Source organism: Pieris napi, chromosome 20 (genome assembly GCF_905475465.1).
Source record: "Pieris napi chromosome 20, ilPieNapi1.2, whole genome shotgun sequence".
Taxonomy (NCBI): domain Eukaryota; kingdom Metazoa; phylum Arthropoda; class Insecta; order Lepidoptera; family Pieridae; genus Pieris; species Pieris napi.
This window is the reverse complement of record NC_062253.1, coordinates 9866426-9884108: the sequence shown is the minus strand read 5'-3', so window position 1 is coordinate 9884108 and position 17683 is coordinate 9866426. Positions and strand designations below refer to the sequence as shown.

At 34.1% G+C, this 17683-nt stretch overlaps 1 protein-coding gene and 1 long non-coding RNA gene across 5 annotated transcripts in view; one reads left to right on the top strand and one right to left on the bottom strand.

Moving 5' to 3' along the window:
* The window catches only part of LOC125059688, a 119041-nt gene that overhangs the window by 86446 nt on the left and 14912 nt on the right, over positions 1-17683 (bottom strand). For all 3 annotated transcript variants that reach the window (XM_047664234.1, XM_047664232.1, XM_047664233.1), the window contains exon 2: positions 1667-1716. The gene's annotated coding sequence lies outside the window, so the exon portion shown is untranslated. The remainder of the gene's footprint in view (positions 1-1666; positions 1717-17683) is intronic.
* On the top strand, positions 12533-17521 carry LOC125059710. 2 transcript variants are annotated; one of them, XR_007118715.1, is made up of 2 exons: positions 12533-12851; positions 17492-17521. It is a non-coding gene; the product is annotated as an uncharacterized LOC125059710 (long non-coding RNA). The 2 variants fall into 2 exon arrangements; XR_007118714.1 differs by having other exon boundaries at positions 12533-12860.

Below are 17683 nucleotides of genomic sequence, written 5' to 3'. Positions count from 1 at the left end.
GTAACGCATGTTTGCGACACGTGTTCTGCGAAGCATTAGCTGTTAAATGTTTACAAAAACAATGGAAAGTCGCCTAAACGACGCTTAGATTAGTCCACTCATGGTCATGAATCTTCTCGGAATGTTTATATTCTTTAACAGGGCTTACTATGTAAAACCGATGCAGAGTCTAATGATTGACGTAGTAACCCATTTTGCATGTCTTCCAATACATTATGGATGTGACAAGATATTCACAATTGTTTCATGTGCGTCGTACACGAATTATGTGCGTAATTCGCCAATTTAACGAGTTTTAGCAAATTACAATACAATTTATGTAGATGTAGACACTTTTCCACCTTACCGAAGAGGGTGTCTTTTTTGAAGTGAAACTTCTTTATCGAGGTTGGAAAAAAATTTAGTGTAACATTCTTTCGTTACGCGTCACATTTTTCCGTTACGCGCCATGTTGCTTTTTGAAGTCAAACTTCTTTATCGGCGTTGGAATGAAAGTTCTTTATCGACGTATGGGAGAAATTTTGTAGCAAATCGTCACGTTTTTCGGTTACGCGCCATGTTGCTTTTTGAAGTCAAACTTCTTTATCGGCGTTAGAATGAATTTTTTATCGACGTATGGGAGAAATTTTGTAGCAAATCGTCACGTTTTTCGGTTACGCGCCATCATAATATTTATAAATAATAATAAATACAATAATTGTATTTGTATTCGTGTCTATGATAATAAAAGCCTTTTGTTAAACTTTATTTAACCACTTTCGTTAAGTTGCATATAGTAGATCATTTTTCGAAAAATAAGGTCATAAAGAAGTTTCACTTCTTACGTGTGTACACTGTACACCTAGTACATGCACACATATTTTTTTTTAATGAATGTTTTCTAGATAATTCCCCGACTATGTAGTCGTCGGAGGTATTAAATAGCTGACGTAGATGGTATTGGTAACCCGAATAATTAAACACTTCTACCTATTTCTTTTAACAACTTTTTGTATGACCCTTATAGCAAACCCTAAAAAGATGCCCCTTAACCCAACATTGAACATTATTTCCTTTAAATTTACCGAAGAGTTTGTATGGACATATTTAAGGAAGCGAGAACCCTTTGACTGAAGACTTTATTCAGTAGTTTTATCAATTGAGATTTTTCTTCTAAATACTAAGTAGATTGTTTGATTTCAGTTTCCTTTTTTTCTGTATGTAATTGACATAAGATTCTGTATATTTTGTTTATCAATACAATCTGTTTTAGCTTTGTATATTGTCTACGTATTTTCTTTTGTAATATGGATATGTGTAGTTGTTAAGATTACTTATAAATAAAAAAATAAACGTTGATGTTAGATTCTTGGATACATTCGATATGTTAATAATGAAGTCGGAATCGATACAAACTACGGTGTAAGCCTGCTAGTGCCAAACCATTTTGAAGTATAGATAGGGTTTAAATGCCTAAGTTATTGTTAATCCCGCCCTGGCTTTGCACGAGTGGACTTAATTATGTAATTCCTTTGGAAATAACGAATGAAGGAACTCAGAGATTCCAGTATTTGAAAGGTACAATCAGTCCAGTAGTTTTTGAATTAATTCGTTATAAACATACATTAATGCAAATCTTTTTTCTTTTTTTTAAATGGTCAATAACTATTTAAATTATTGCACTTACCATAGTTATAAAAACGGGTTCATCCAACGGCGTTTTTGGAGCTCAGCAGCCTGAAACCACGCAAAAAGTAACATATAAGAATACAGTATATAATACATTTTATTATGTACAAATATGAGGGATTAAGATTCAGAATCGAGTTTTAGCGTAAAATATGACGTCCGTATCTCAAAATCCAATACATTTTTGACACACAGCTGATACACATTATTTTACATTTTATATATATATTTTTTCTTTTGCTTGTTATCATATATCTTAGCTTCCTTCAGTAGATACCGTCGATCGGAACCCCTTGACGGGTAAAGGCCTCCTCCAGCTCTTTACAACTAACTCTGTCTATGGCTCTCTATCTCCATTCGTTTCCTGCTCCTTTCTATTTATTCTATCCATCTTTTTTGGGCGACCTCCTCTCCTTCCTCTTGGTCCTTTCCATACAGTTGTCAAAGTCAAAGTCAAATCGTTTATTTCAATTAGACCATCTAAAATGGCACTTTTGAACGTCAAAAAAAAAATATAAAGATGATTCTAGTTGCCCCTTCCAAAAGGTAGTTTCGTGTGGAGAAGAATGGGCAAGAAACTCCACACTTACTCTTTTAAAATAGGTTTACAATATTTTGTTACATTTGTTAAATAATTATATGTGAAGACAATGTACTCTTAGAATAAACTACTATACTAAAAAAGTTAGTATACATGTTCCTCACATATTTACAAATATCGAAACCGTAGAATATTAACATTAAAGAGTAATAAAAATATTAAAAAAACACAACAAAACAGTGTGTGAGATACAAAAAAAAAATAATTACATTTGTAGCATTATATAAATTAAAAAAAATAATAATAATAAGTAATAACAAAAATATGTCAAAGCAAAAAATCAGCAACCAATTTGATTTTGTCCAGGCTATAGAGCCAATCATAGGATTGTCCTATGGAGCAGGACCAGCATGTTTCCAAGCATTCTTATCTTGAATATAATCATCTAATTAAATATAATCGTCTTTAAGGTCCACCTATTATCGGTGTATCTTGCTATATGCCCCGCCCATTGCCACTTCTGTTTTAGGGCATAATATAAGGCATCTATAACTTTTGTTCTTCGTCTTATTTTTCTGCTTTTAATTTTTTTTCCGTTTTGAGAAGTTCACACACACCAAAAAATGATGTCGAATTCGGTATTTTTGAAGTCGCTACAATCGCTACAAGTCGTATAAAGCTTACTTTTAATACATAATCATTGGTAAGCCATGGGCAACAAATAATTATAAAGATAACCACAGATTATATAATAGAGGCGTTAACACGTATTTCCTGAGTGAAGCAAGTGGCCCATCGCCCCGGGCAAATACTTTCGACATTACTTAACACTACGGAGAAATTCGTACTACTTGAGCTTTAAATGAGGAAAATTGATTTATTTATCTCATCATATACCAATTTGGTCTAACGTTAAGGCCAGAAAATCAAGTGACAAAAAAAGTTAAATCATGGGGGCTGACATTGGGATGATACAAAAAACTTTACTTTCCATTGTTAACTAATCACAATGAAACAAAATTCGTATTTCCTGTTTCATCCTCTATCCTCAGATTTGAAAAAAGAACAATCCAAGAAGAGTTTTTATTTTATGAAAAGAGAAAATCCGCTTATGACCTTTCCATTTTTGTTATTCTAACAAAATTTTGTGTGTTAAATATTAGTTACTAGTAGTATGTAGTTGCGTATTGTTCCCACGAGAATATAAGTGCGCGCTCCTATTTCATCCTGCCTACTGCTGATAGAGGACAAATTATTGTTTTCTATTATGAATTACTGAAGATGTCATGTGGAACATGGTGTAATGGTTGCAGCTCCTTACAAACATTTTGTTAAATAAAAAAACTTTGCGATTAAAAAGAGTGGCGGAGAGTTTATTGCCAGTTCTTTTTGCCCGTTCTACGCCCTTGATTTGAGAACTGGCAGTAAATGTAAAATTAGAAGCATTTAGCATTTAATCTGTATTTCTTTATTGACGTTCATAAGTGTACATTGTGTTACCTAAATTGATAAATGAATTTGAATTTATGAAATAAAACACTAACCTAGCGGTTTTACGCGTACATTTTGTAGTATATTTATTATGTAGTGTATTGTAGTATGTTTATAGCACTGTTAAATGTTCCTAGATTGCCTATCCAAAACGAATATATTTTACTATTCTATAGATCTAGATTCTATAGATCCTTAGATGCACGGAAATAAAATGTTTTATATTTGTAGATAATTAACATAAAATTTTTACGTACATCAAATATTTTTGACTGATTTTTATAAAAGTATTCACTAAACCATACAGTCCACATGAAAGTGAAAACTATGACGCAGTTCGGTCATTGAACTCGTTATCGGGATCATGTGCGCTGAGGTCACTACTGATTTATTGAATTGTACCAAGCTCATTCCGATTTATAACCTACAAAATTTCCAAAATTTCCTTAAAATATCAATACTAATTATATACAATACGTAACTACTGTTGGATTGTTATTTATTAATTACAATATTATGAGCAGTGTTGGCCTAGTGGCTTCAACGACTCTCATACCTGGGGTCGTAGGTTCGATCCCCGGCTGTGCACCAATGGACATTTCTATTTGCGCATTTAACATTTGCTCGAACGGTGTAGGAAAACATCGTGAGGAAACCGACATGTCTTAGACCCAAAAAGTCGACGGCGTGTGTCAGGCACTGGAGGCTGATCACCGACTTGCCTAATAAATTTATCATTATATTTATTAGATATTTCATTATTTTCATTTAAACATGATCATGAAACACATTCAGAAATCTGAGGCCAAGACTTAAAGAGGTTGTAGCGCCACTGATTTATTTTATTTTTAATATTATAAAACCAAATATCTTTAATTCATAGTTATCACATTGATGAACGTCAAAAAATGGAATGTCTCAATATTAACTATTGCAAAAACCTAGTTTCAGCGACACTTTATTAAAAAATCGACAACCTGTAGTAATTACGACCTTTGGACACTCGAACAGGGACTTCGAAACTTACGTTCAAGGCCATTGTGCCTTTTATTTTTTTAAGTTTATTGCCAGTTCTTCTCTTCCGTTGTACACCCTTGATTTGAGAACTGGCAGTAAATGTAAAATTAGAAGCATTTAATGTACATTTCTTTTTTGACGTTCATAAGTGTACATTGTGTTACCTATATGAATTAATAATTTTGACTTGACTTAAATTGCTATTTTTACTTAACTTCTTTCTTTATTTTTATATAATATCAAACAATATATAATGCTAGCTTACTCTATCAAGTGAAACATAATTACACCCAACTACAAAGTCCACAAAAGGTAATTGATCGCGCTTGATCGAACAGGTTGATAAGCGGCGAAATAATTATACTATTTCATAATTTATGAAAGTCTCAATTATCGCATACGTTGGGGAAAAGTTTTATCAAAGTTCCATTACACTAGTATATGAGCTTATAGTTGGTGACTATGAATGTTGCAGTGTCAACACCTATGGGCTGACCCGGCAAACGTTTTGTCATATAAAGATTACGGTACAGATACCGGCAAACATCTTGAACAAATGTCCTTGCCTGCGCAGAAGCGATTTTTAGGTATCACTTACGGCGGGAGTGTGACGTGTCGATCGCGTGATTGGTAAATCAGTTGACGTTTGTGTCCCGCGATGCGCAAACTTTCCTCCACTCCCTTGTTTAATGTTCAAGAAGTTTGCCGGTATCTATATATGAGCTTACAGTTGGTGACTGTTTGAATGTTGCAGTGTCACCTATTAGCTGACCGGGCAAACGTTTTGTCATATAAAGATTATTACAGTACTAATATTGCTGTTAGAAAGTTCATATGAACTTATTTAAACGAAACAAAATAAAAATGTTGTATAAGAATTAGACATTTAGACTCTAATCACATGGGGGTGGATATAAAGGATAGTTTACAACCTGTTTAGAACTTCGGTCAAATGGAGAGTATCTATATACCATAGATATTTATCTTTATATTGTTTAATGTTATAATGGTATTGTAATAGATACGATTCATTCACTATTTATGCTTAAGATGTTTCAATAATTATTATTATTCTTAATTCAAAGGAACACGCTCTGTATCCTTTCGTAACGAGTCGTTTGTCTTGAGTTTTCTGTCGGAACGTATCGATTTGCTAGTCAAAATAATAGCAATACAAAAGTTGTACATTTCCATTTTAAATATATTAGGGTCAAATCTTAAGAATTCGTACTATATTCGGCCCTTCGCCGCACCTCGAATGCTTCCCTTCTAATGCCAATTTTGCTATAAATTACCATTAAGTAGACCTTCAGCTTGGCGACAGATATGCAACTTGTTCTTACATTGCAAACATTCTAGGACGCACTTTTAAGTGTGACAAAAAATTGTTCAAAATTTTGTAATAAGCCGAACCGATTATTGAAGTGAAAGTTCTTTATCGGGGTTGGAAAAAAATTTAGTGTAACATTTTTTCGTTACGCGTCACATTTATCCGTTACGCGCCATCTTTTGAAGTGAAACTTCTTTATCGACGTATGGGAGAAATTTTGTAGCAGGTTACGCGCCATGTTGCTTTTTGAAGTCAAACTTCTTTATCGGCGTTGGAAAAAAAATTACACACATTTGTCACATTTTTCCGTTACACGCCATCTTTTTCTTGTCCCTACCACGCGGTTGATCCGAAGAGATTCGAAGCCATTAGTAACAAAAATATATAATAACGATAACAATGATAGTAATACTAATAATTCTATTACAATTTATGAAATTCTGTAATAATCTTAGTACTATAGTAGTACAGTAATAAGTTAAAATGAAATAATTGTATTTGTATTCATGTCTATGATAATAAAAGCCTTTTGTTAAATTTTATCTAATTTAACTTTATTTAACCAATTTCTGTAAAGTTGCATATAGTAGATCATTTTTCGAAAAATAAGGTCATAAAGAAGTTTCACTTCTTACGTGTGTACACCTAGTACACACACACATTTTTTTTTAAATTTATGTACCATAATTTTGCAAATAAAAATTACGTAATAAATTTGAAGAGAAGTTCCCTTAAGTAGGGAGTATATAAATTAACCGACTTGGTATTACGTGGATCTTACAACTTTTCACGGTAGAAGAATTGCGAGACTTGGATTTTAACGAGTTATGTTTTTGATGGCATCTTATAACACATTCTGGTAATTTTGGCATTAAGTAGAAGTTTCCTCTTTTAAATTCGGCTTAATTTTCTCTCTCTTTTAATAGATTTACCATTTATCCATTTGAAACAAGAGTTTCTCCTTTCGTTATAATAGCTTTCCATCATTCATCATTCGATATCGATCAATTCGATAATTGTCCTCTCACTTACCGCACAAAAACGATGCGTGTGCGCAAAAACAACGCGTATTAGATAACAACCGTAGCTCATTGAACGTAATTGTCGATCTTAATATGATATAAGGTAAGATAATTCCGAGAATTAATACTTCGCGAAAGTTGTGTAATTCACGAAACATTCGTCAGTCAAACATTTGTATGAAGAATCCAAGTTTTAGATGAAAACATGTAAAGGATACTAAAAAACTAGCCGAAATGCTTGGGTAATGCTGTTTTAGCTCTAACGCTGGCTGAAAGTTTCTTATCAACAAAAGGTTCATAATCATATCAGAAAAGGTTAAACTTAGTTAACATTTAAAACTTATTTAGGTTTTGTGTTAGCTTTCATTGGATAGTTATTTATTTAAACATTTTGAAAATCAATATAGCCTTTTACTCAGGAATAATGTAGCATTCTATTAAATGAATACGCTATAAAAAATAATCAATTTTTCTTACATAAAACTACAAATCTTTCCTCTCTGTCATTATGTATTTTAATAAATTTAGATGGTTTTGAAAATGAAAAATATGATGATTGTACGAAATCGAGTATGATAATCTAAATTAAAAGTAACCAATAATATTCTATTAATTATCGTTTTTACGGTTTTTTTAAGCAACATAAGCTGTTGGCTAAATTAATTAAGCCAGATAAAGCTATATCAATTAATTTTAATTATAAAAAATATTATTTATTTTTATGTAGTATATTTTTTTTTTACTAGAGTTGCCTGGAAGAGATCGCTTGTTAGCGATAAGGTTACCGGTTGTTATGTATTATATTATTTGTTTTTCTATAAATGCAACGTATAAATAAATAATTAACATTTAAATGATACGGCCATGTGACAAACTAAGGCTGATATAGTCAAGGATGCGTGTCGGCCTCACTGACGCGATGGCCTATGAAAGGCTATGTAATCGATTTTACGCATCGGTACTTTACGTAAACTTCGATTAAATAAATACTTCCTCATAAATACGTTGATTTTTTTTTTCAAATAAACGATATACTTTTAGATTCCATAGTTAGTTTTATTTCAGTCTTAGGGTTAGCAGGTGAGGCGAGTTATACATAACATATACAGTATGAAATAGTATTAGAAAATATTCAGACCTGCCACCATATGACAATAATAAACAACTCGTAACTATAAAGTATAGAAGAGATAGAAGATGGACGCTGGAAATAATTGAATGGACTGAACCTAATGGAAAAAGATGTATAGGACGACAAAAGAAGAGATGGACAGATGACATTATAGAATTAGCAGGGAAAAACTGGATGAATGTTGCTCAAGACAAAGAGAAATGGAAAATATGGAGGAAGCTTTTACCATACAAGAAATAGACCAATAAAAAATAAATCTAACATAAATTTATACTAACACAACTAATACTAATATTAAGGAATGCAAACTAAACAATTGTTGTATGGATTAATAAAGCTTTAATAATAATAATTTACAACTACAACAAATTAACAACTTAATTAAAGTAAAGTTGTAGATGTTTTATTATTCATAAGGCACACGAACAATGTAAACACGACCACTCATAGAAACAATATTATATTAAACACATAACAAGAAATATCTAAAAATAAACCGGAGCATAAAATAACAACAATTAAAAAATAATAGAGGTTTTCGATCTTACTCGTTTAGTTATGAAATGAAAGCTGTATGAAATTTTTATTAAATAGTTAATAGCTTAAGCTGTTAATTTGTCGACATAAGTGGCCGTGAAAGTGATCTGTCGTTGAGAAAGCTAGTTTTCAAATGACTAATATGGCGAGCCGGTCCCTCGCACCCAACTAAGTCCAGCCCTGCGATTCTGTAACTCACTTCACACACCCTCAGCGCTGATTTTTGCTGTCAAATCGTTCGTTTCGGTGTCATGTTACAATTTGGTATTCTGTTAAACAATAACCGCGACAAAAGCGCCGCTCAAATGAGATTGTTAACATTTGGAACTAAAATTTGGCACTGCTACACTTACGCTCCAAAATTGTTGGTATTTGGTATTCTGATACATACCATTTGACATCTCATCTCATTAAATGTACATTTTGTACGACAATTGACAAATTAAAAGTTGCTCTTCCCTCGCTGAAATCGTCATTTACCAGTAAGTTAGCCATTTTTAGCGAAGTTAAAACTTGTTTTATGTGAAAATATTCTAACATAGGACAATCTATATGTATCTTGGGGTAAGTTTATAAAATAATATTTATCAATACAGCATTATTTTACGAAAAAAATTATATATATAAACATTAAGCTTCGTGAAATTGAACTTTGTTATTGTTACAGAAGGCCCGTTTCCACTTTTAAAGTTTAAACCTCTATTTCAAGAAATAAATGATGTAATCCATTAAAAAATACTTAATATAATATCTATAGATGGCGAAGAAAATGTAGGCACGAAACGACCAATTGGTTTCTCGGCGTTGGTTATCGCTTTTTTCCAATACTCAAGAAATTATATGGTATTGACGAAACCTAGAACATATGCTGCTGAGATGAACGAAGAGTCTAGTAAATACTAAATAGATGATCTAAGGTAAACATTTTGATTACTTTAGCATTAAAAATATAATTTTTATCCAAGAACCAATTTTTCGATGCAGTCTTGATCATGTCTTGTCTCCAGCAGAGATAAGTCGAACAAAAAACGATAAATAAGATAGGTAAATATTGTAATATATTTGTATTTTTCTACTATACTAAAATTATAAATCTAATAATTTCAGAGATCCCCAAATGTTCAAAATTCCTGATAGAAAAATACATTCTGCCTTTGAAGAAGAAGAATATTACATGTGTATCATACAACAAGGCCCCTGGATATAAAAAGACACAATAGTGCAGACATTTTCAAATTATTGAATTTCGACTATCCTTCAATTTATAATAAATGATAACACAGTACAATTTCGGTTCCTATATTTTTATAAAATATATTGATATAACATTAAGGTTTTGGATAAAAACATTATTCTGCTTTACACAAGTATGAAATACCATCATTACATACATGATGGTTTAAGTACTTATTAAGCTTTTTTAAATTTATCGTTCATAACTATTACTTTTTACAAACTAATTAGAAAATATATTAAAATAAATATATTTGTCTACAAAATAAAGTAGATGTTATTGATTAGCTCTATGTGAGGCTGTGTTTTAATTAGTTTTTATTATACTTAAGTTTGTTTTACTGAAAGTTATTTTGTAGTGTGTTAAAAGTTTACTATAATCATTAAATTAAATGTTTAAAGTTATTATATTCTTCTTTTATTCACCTATAAAGTAACATGGCTTATATATTTTTCATTTCGGCTTAGCTATGTATTTAACTCGGTTACTACGTTTTCTATAGGCAGTCATTAAATAAGTGGTAGATTTAATTAATCATTTTATTAATATAATATTATTAGATACAAAAAAAAATATTATGAAGTACACAATTATCTTAAACACAGTAATACAATTTTTCATATAAAAATCATAGTTGTCCAAACTGCATTCAAAATAGATTAGTGGTCTCGGTTTAATATCTCTTCTTAACATTTCAATAATTGGTCATTTTCTTCCTCATTCTTGACAACTACCACTGATGGCTGTAATACAATGATTATCTGTTAAAATTGTAAATAGGAAAATGTGGTAGGTCACTGTACTGACACAATAATATTGCATAGCAATTTAATTATTGTAAAGTTAAGGTAAATAATAAAAAAACTTGCATAAAACACACAAAAACTTATATATGGGATATCTTTGTATTTCTAAGTAAAGTATCTTAAAAACATGTTTGATAATATTATAACTAAGCCAAATATTATTAAAAGTTTTATGGTAACAAGGCTTAGTAATTTCGCACAGTATTTGATTCAGTACTATGAATAAAAAAAATCTTGAGCAAACCTATATTTAGACTCAAAAATCCAAATCCAAGTATGTACTTTAAAAACAATTATTTATTAATGAAACAAATCCAAGACCCATAAAGGGTATGTTTAGTTTTAAAGTGTAGTCAGCAGCAATAACTATCTTTTGATTGCTTCATTAAATAAGTTATGGCAATGTTGTTTCCAACATTTAAAATTAACGTTGATCACTTGAAATGGTATGAATTTGAGCAATTGAAAGCTTATATATTTGATCCAACATACCTAACATGATTATTTATACTTGTATTCTGAAATCTGAACAATTAAATTAAATTCAACTTGATCAGTTAAAATTAATACTTCTTATATTTCATGAATGGAATTTGAAGTTAGGAAACCTAAAAATATGTTTTTATTTGACATTTTTAACCAACAATTTCATTATTCTTTACAATGTCGCTTCGATTTAACCTATTACATTTGACTTCAAATTTGCCATCAAACAAACAAACTTTGTTAACTGTTTTACTAGTCACTACTTATTCCTATTTATTTACTATGATAGTTATTATATTTCTAAAATAGTTTTAATAGAATTCAGTTTTTATGAGTGTTAGTAAAAACATAGGTAATATTGTTGTTGTGTGTTTGACCTCTGAATCACTTAAAAAGGTTGCAATAGTAGTTTCATGGCATCTAAAAAGTACCAACACTTGCACTTACACAAATGAATAAATATATAAACACAAATTTTTCTTCTTTATAGATAGGTACCCTTTCATTTTATAATTACTCAACAAAATATTATATGAAAACATTGGTATTAACCTTGGTTACCTTTAGTAACATTTTGAAAATTTAAAACACCTATCCATCCTGTTTACTTTGAATCCGTAGCCCATTTGCTGAGAGAATCACTTTTAGCGTGACATCATCTTTTATCTTTTTGTTAAGATAATATTCTTAAATTTTTTACAATATATCCAGATGTTAGGTATCCCTTGTTTCGTGCTGAAACATAATTAATATTTTTAAGTTTCTGTCGGTTTATCTTTTTTTTTAATATTTTTTTTAATTCAAACGTCGACCATTTTGTTTTATTAAAAATATTTTGTTTATGTATGATGAAAATTTTGACAATTAACTCTTTTTATAAAATAATAGTTATTCCGTGAGTCCACTACGCAGTAACAGCGCTCCCTTCGTCACTGACGTAATTTTTGGAATCTCATGGTATTCTGTTAATAAATTTTACATTACGTCTTGAGAAGTGGAGGGAGGTAACCTAGTGAGTTGTTGTCTATTAATATCGTGACAATTGACTCATTTTATTTTATAAAAAGAGTTAATTGTCAAAATTTTAATCATACATAAACAAAATATTTTTAATAAAACAAAAAGGTCGACGTTTGAATTAAAAAAAATATTAAAAAAAAAGATAAACCGTGAAAATATCTCAAAAATGATTTATCTGATGGAAAATAATAGAATAGCGAGGAAAATTATTAAAACCCATCTGGCAATGGGGCCGCTTAAAGGTAAGTAGTGAGTTTATTTATTAGTCAATCGTAAGTTACGTATTTTGTTTATAACTTCCAATTAAGAGTTTATATTTCGTATTTACCCGACAACTGACCAGCCGTGGTGTATATGAGCGACAGAAACTTAAAAATATTAATTATGTTTCAGCACGAAACAAGGGATACCTAACATCTGGATATATTGTAAAAAATTTAAGAATATTATCTTAACAAAAAGATAAAAGATGATGTCACGCTAAAAGTGATTCTCTCAGCAAATGGGCTACGGATTCAAAGTAAACAGGATGGATAGGTGTTTTAAATTTTCAAAATGTTACTAAAGGTAACCAAGGTTAATACCAATGTTTTCATATAATATTTTGTTGAGTAATTATAAAATGAAAGGGTACCTATCTATAAAGAAGAAAAATTTGTGTTTATATATTTATTCATTTGTGTAAGTGCAAGTGTTGGTACTTTTTAGATGCCATGAAACTACTATTGCAACCTTTTTAAGTGATTCAGAGGTCAAACACACAACAACAATATTACCTATGTTTTTACTAACACTCATAAAAACTGAATTCTATTAAAACTATTTTAGAAATATAATAACTATCATAGTAAATAAATAGGAATAAGTAGTGACTAGTAAAACAGTTAACAAAGTTTGTTTGTTTGATGGCAAATTTGAAGTCAAATGTAATAGGTTAAATCGAAGCGACATTGTAAAGAATAATGAAATTGTTGGTTAAAAATGTCAAATAAAAACATATTTTTAGGTTTCCTAACTTCAAATTCCATTCATGAAATATAAGAAGTATTAATTTTAACTGATCAAGTTGAATTTAATTTAATTGTTCAGATTTCAGAATACAAGTATAAATAATCATGTTAGGTATGTTGGATCAAATATATAAGCTTTCAATTGCTCAAATTCATACCATTTCAAGTGATCAACGTTAATTTTAAATGTTGGAAACAACATTGCCATAACTTATTTAATGAAGCAATCAAAAGATAGTTATTGCTGCTGACTACACTTTAAAACTAAACATACCCTTTATGGGTCTTGGATTTGTTTCATTAATAAATAATTGTTTTTAAAGTACATACTTGGATTTGGATTTTTGAGTCTAAATATAGGTTTGCTCAAGATTTTTTTTATTCATAGTACTGAATCAAATACTGTGCGAAATTACTAAGCCTTGTTACCATAAAACTTTTAATAATATTTGGCTTAGTTATAATATTATTATTTTTTTTATTTTTTATTTTTTTTTTATGTAATAGGAGGCAAACGGGCAGGAGGCTCACCTGATGTTAAGTGATACCGCCGCCCATGGACACTCACAATGCCGGAAGGCTCGCAAGTGCGTTGCCGGCCTTTCAGGAATTGGTACGCTCTTTTCTTGAAGGACCCTAAGTCGAATTGGTTCGGAAATACTTCTGTGGGCAGCTGGTTCCACATAGTGGTGGTGCGCGGCAAAAACTGCCTTAGAAAACGCTCTGTTGTGGAACGACGGACGTCGAGGTGATACGGATGGTATTTTGTATTTTGCCTTGACGTCCGATGATGAAACTCAGCTGCAGGTATTAGACCGAACAACTCCTCTGAACACTCTCCATGGTAAATGCGGTAGAAGATGCAGAGAGATCCCACATCTCTACGCAACGCCAAGGGATCAAGCCGCACTGAAAGTGACTGGTCGTCGACGATTCGAACCGCTCTTCGTTGAATACGATCAAGTGGAAGGAGCTGGTACTGGGGAGCTCCCGCCCAGAGGTGAGAGCAGTACTCCATATGGGGCCGAATTTGAGCTTTATATAGTTGCAAGCGGTGGCCCGGAGTGAAGTACCGTCTCGCCTTGCTGAGCACACCAAGCTTTTTGGAGGCTAATTTAGCCTTTCCTTCCAGATGACCGCGAAACTGAACGTTATTCGATATGTCAACGCCCAGTATTCCGATGCTAGCTGAGGCTTTAAGGAGAGTGTCTTCAAAGAGGGGAGTAGCGACAAAGGGAGTTTTTTTAGCGGAAAACGCGCATACTTGTGTCTTCTTGGGGTTAAATTGGACTAGATTTAGTCTACCCCAGTCCGAGACTCCACGTAGAAGAGTTTCGACTTCAGACACAAGTTTGTACCGGTACTCATCGACAACAGCCCGAGAAATACCTGCCCGGCCAGTGTAAAAAGTATCCCCAGTGCTGTCGTCCGCATAGCAATGAATATTGCTAAGCTGCAACATATCATTGATATGCAGAATAAACAGGGTCGGGGATAGGACACAGCCTTGTGGGACACCAGCATTCACAGGTTTCAGGTCGGAGCATGCTCCGTCGATGACGACTTTGATGCTCCGATCAGCGAGAAAGCTGGAAATCCAGTTGCATAATTTCTCAGGGAGCCCGTAGGCTGGAAGCTTCGAGAGCAGTGCTCTGTGCCACACCCGATCGAAGGCTTTCGCTATGTCCAAACTTACCGCCAGCGCCTCCCCCTTGGACTCAATTGCCTCTGCCCACCTATGTGTAAGGTATACAAGGAGGTCACCAGCTGAGCGACCACGACGAAAGCCGTACTGAGAATCGCTAATCAGCTGGTGGCCCTCTAGATACCTCAGGAGCTGGCTGTTAATAATGGTTTCCATTATTTTGGAGAACAAGGAGGTTATAGCTATTGGGCGATAGTTGGACGGATCAGAGCGATCGCCTTTTTTAGGGATCGGATGTATCGAAGCGATCTTCCAGCACTTCGGAACAGTGCCGAGCGTGTAAAGGTACCGGAAAAGGCGCGTTAGGACCGGAGCCAACTCAGGAGCACAAGTACGCAGCACAATTGGAGGGATGCCATCGGGTCCGCTCGACTTATGGATGTCCAAGGAAGACAAAGCTCTACGGATAGCACGTTGCCGGAATATAACTTCGGGCATCGTAGTATCACACCGCAATAATGTCGGTGGTTCCTTCCCTTGATCATCCAAAGTGGAGTTCGACGCAAAGAGACAGCCTAGAAGATCGGCCTTCTCTTTCGCGGTATGGGCCAGTGAGTCATCCTCCCTATGCAGTGGTGGAATTGATGGCAGACAGAAATTCCCTTGGACAGCTTTGGCAAGAGACCAGAAGGCTCGAGTTCCCGAAGGGAGGTGGGCCAATTTCTCACCAAATCTGGCAATGTGCTCTGACTTTGCTTTAGCGATTTCTCGCTTGAAGGACCTGGAGGCTGAATTGTATGCTTTTTTACGTTCGCCGATAGTCACATCACAGGATGTCACCGCTTCTGCCCAGGCTTTAAAGCATTCACGCTTACGGCGCAAAGCCGCTTTGCAAGAACGCCTAAACCAAGACTGGGACTTGCCACCGACCGGCACCGCAGAGAATGGAATAAAGAGTTCCATACCCTGCAGGACCACCTCGGCGACAGAGTCAGCGACGGCATCTGGAGTACCCGACGAAAAGCAAATGGGCCCCCAAGGGTAGGACGCAAAAAAAGACCGCATCCCATCCCAATCTGCTGACTTATAGTGCCACACGCGGCGACAGCCAGTGAAGCTAGGCCGAAGAGGGCGCGTGAACGGCACAATGCTCCGGACCACACAATGATCTGATGAACCCAATGGCGGTTCAACAGAGACTTGGTAGTTCTCCGGATGTAAAGTCAGCAGAAGGTCCAACAAAGAGGGTTTATGACCATCCACATCTGGTATTCGCGTAATCGCAGGGACCATTTGCGTCAAGTCGTAAGCCAAAGCAAAGTCGTGAAAGGATCTTCCCGCATGATCGGTGGTTTCTGAGCCGAGCCAATCGGCATGGTGGGCGTTAAAATCGCCAAGTATCACGATTTCAGCGGTAGGAACCCTTTCGAGCAGGGAATCTGTAGCCATTTGGATGTGCTCAATGAGTCGGTCAGTTTCGGTATTTCCGCTATGGGACCTATACAGGCATGCGTAGAATCGCGGATGGTCATCGCAGTCTACGCGCAGCCAGAGGTTAGATAGGTCCCTTCCTTCAAGCGTCCCGAGGCGACGAGAACAGATATCCTCTCTGACGTACACGCAAACTCCCGCCCGCGGCACAAATGAATGTTCCAATTTGTACCCCGGGTAGGAGAGGTAGGAAGTATCAGCCTATTTACACATACATACATATTTTACTTAGGTACCTCTTTTCTCCATGTTACATCTGTAAAATGTCCTTATTAATAATTTACTCTTGTTACTGGTTACTTTTTACACCATGTGGGGAGAGGCTGGTGGTCTGAGATACAAGCCCTGCTTAGTTCAGTCACCAGTCTCTCACAATCTTATAATGTTTCCTTGCGACAATATATCTGTTTCTTAATATTTAGTTAATATCAATGTAAGATTGTGGAGAAAAATAAAGATTTTTATTATTATTATTATTATTATTATCAGCCGGGGGGGATATCTGAGTCTCGGTAAGAAAGAGCAAGGCCGGCTTCGCAGTCTCTAAGTGGTAGTGGACAGCGTTGATGTTGGAATTGAGCCCCCTAACATTTGTGAAGTCCACGGCGAGTGTGGACGGGGGTGCCTTTGTTAAATTGCTCCGTTTGCCCCGAGAACGATTAATGTTTTTACCGAGCGCAGAATTGCCCCCCCCAGAATACGAAGGGCAGCCTGTGCGTCCACCACCGGGCGCAGAGTGTCCCGGTGTTGGACGCCCAGAGGGGGATTCTCCACCGCGAGCGCGTGTGGTACCCCCCTGGGGTAGATTCTCTTTTTTCTGCACCTTCATATTTCATGGGGGGGGGGGGGGGAATGGGGAATTATCAAACATGTTTTTAAGATACTTTACTTAGAAATACAAAGATATCCCATATATAAGTTTTTGTGTGTTTTATGCAAGTTTTTTTATTATTTACCTTAACTTTACAATAATTAAATTGCTATGCAATATTATTGTGTCAGTACAGTGACCTACCACATTTTCCTATTTACAATTTTAACAGATAATCATTGTATTACAGCCATCAGTGGTAGTTGTCAAGAATGAGGAAGAAAATGACCAATTATTGAAATGTTAAGAAGAGATATTAAACCGAGACCACTAATCTATTTTGAATGCAGTTTGGACAACTATGATTTTTATATGAAAAATTGTATTACCGTGTTTAAGATAATTGTGTACTTCATAATATTTTTTTTTGTATCTAATAATA